Here is a 2562-nt window from a genome sequence, read left to right as displayed (position 1 = left end):
GGAAGGTCCCCTGGAGAAGGAAATGGCAATCCACTCCAGCACTCTTGCCTGGAAAATCCCATGGACGGAGGAGCCTGATAGGCTATAGTCCATGGGGTCGCAAAGAGTCGGACACGACTGAGTGCCTATGGATGGAGAGGATTAGAACCTGCATTAACTACAGCTAGGCTAGCATCAAATAATATGACCAAAATCATGTGAAGAGTTAAATGGCTTAGAATATTAAGTAAAAATCTTTTTTGTTGCCTATATTCTACCAGAAGAATTAATCTGTGATCCAATATTATTAGCCAGTTATAATGATTACAACCACATTGTTTACTTTATTTGTTGCCTGAAACTCTTACAAATAGCAACTATATCCCTTTTTGAATATTGTACACAATTAACCATATACTTAAAAAAATCTAGTATCTTACTGTATTTATTAAGTGTTCTAAAGGAGTTTTTAATAAGATATAAGAGACAACTTCTAAAGACTGTGCATCCTTAAAAGAATGCTTGCAACTTTCTAAGACTTCATACAGAAATAATACTTTCATGTGAAAATAATACAGCATTGTCACAAGACATGATCAGTCTAGTGATACTTTTTGAAGGCCTAGTAGTCAGCACTGTGTATTGATATCTTGGTATTTGTCTTAACTTTTTTTTGTTTTATTGAGAAATAAATGACATATCACTGTATAAGTTTAAGACATACAGTATGATGATTTGATTTATATATTAACATATTATAAAATTATTACCACAGTAGGTTCAGCTAACATCTATCATATGAATACAATACAAAGAAAAGAAAGACAAAGAAGAAAAAGGAAAGAAATTCTGTTCTTGTGATGAAAATGCATAGAATTTACCCTCTTAACAACTTTCCTATATATCATACAGCACTGTTAGCTATAATCATGTTTTATATTACATTACTAGTATTTATTTATCTTACAACTATAAGTTTATACCTTTGACCAGCTTCCTCCAACTTCCTATCCACTCACTCTTTGCCTCTAATAACCACAAATATGATCTCTCTATCCATCAATTTTACCATTTTGTTTTTTAGATTCCACATTTATATGAGATCATACAGTATTTATCTATCTCAGTTAAGTTTATTTTACTTAACATAATGCTCTCAGGTCCATCCATGTTGTTACAAGTGATAGGATTTCTTAATGTTTGTGGAAAAATTTTATCCCACTGTGTATATATCTTGTATATATCTGCTGTGGCCTGCTAAAGTATCGGGGGCACTGAGTGTGGCAGTGTGTACACAGGACCTTTTGAAGAAGGTCCCCATTTTCTTCATTACCTCCACCATAGTTTGGTCTCAGGTCAAACAACAAGGAGGGAACAGAGCCCTTCCCATCAACAAAAAATTGGATTAAAGATTTACCAAACATGGCCCTGTCCATCAAAACAAGACCCAGTTTCCCCCACAGTCAGTCTCTCCCATCAGGAAGCTTCCATAAGCCTCATATCCTTATCCATCAGAGGGCAGACAGAATGAAAACCGCAATCACAGAAAACTAATCAAACTGATCACAAGGACCACAGCCTTGTCTAACTCAGTGAAACTATGAGCCATGCTATGTAGGGTGTTCCAAGACGGATGGGTCATGGTGCAGAGTTTTGACAAAATGTGGTCCACTAGAGAAGGGAATGGGCTTCCCTGGTGGCTCAGAGAGGGAATGGAAAACCACTTCAACATTCATGCATTGAGAACCCCATGAACAGTATGAAAAAGCAAAAAGACAGGATATTGAAAGATGAACTCCCCAGGTCAGTAGGTGCCCAGTATGCTACTAGAGAAGAGTGGAGAAATAGCTTCAGAAAGAATGAAGAGATGGAGCCAAAGAAAAACAACATCCAGTTGTGGATGTGGCTGGTGATGGACATAAAGTTTGATGCTGTGAAGAACAATATTGCATAGGAACCTGGAATGTTAGGTTCACAAATCAAGGTAAATTGGAAGTGGTCAAACAGGAGATGGCAAGAGTGAACATCGACATTTTAGGAATCAGTGAACTAAAATGGACTGGAATGGGCAATTTTAACTCAAATGACCATTATATCTACTACTGTGGCAAGAATCCCTTAGAAGAAATGGAGTAGCCCTCATAGTCAACAAAAGAGTAGGAAGTGCAGTACTTGGATGCAATCTCAAAAATAACAGAATGATCTCAGTTTGTTTCCAAGGCAAACCATTCAATATCACAGTAATCTGAGTCTATATCACGACCAATAATGCTGATGAAGCTGAAGTTTAATGGCTCTATGAAGACACAAGATCTTCTAGAACTAACAACTAAAAAAGATGTCATTTTCATTATAGGGGACTGGAATGTAAAAGTAGGACGTCAAGATATACCTGGAGTAACAGGCCAATTTGGCCTTGGAGTACAAAATGAAGCAGGGCAAAAGCTGACATAGCATTCGCCATCTTCCAGCAACACAAGAGAAGACTCTACACATGGACATCACCAGATGGACAATACTGAAATCAGATTGATTATAGTCTTTGCAGCCAAAAATGGAGAAGCTCTATACAGTCAGCAAAAC

This window comes from Bubalus kerabau, chromosome 3, assembly GCF_029407905.1.
Source record: "Bubalus kerabau isolate K-KA32 ecotype Philippines breed swamp buffalo chromosome 3, PCC_UOA_SB_1v2, whole genome shotgun sequence".
NCBI classification, from domain to species: Eukaryota; Metazoa; Chordata; class Mammalia; order Artiodactyla; family Bovidae; genus Bubalus; species Bubalus kerabau.
This window is presented reverse-complemented; position numbering follows the sequence as displayed.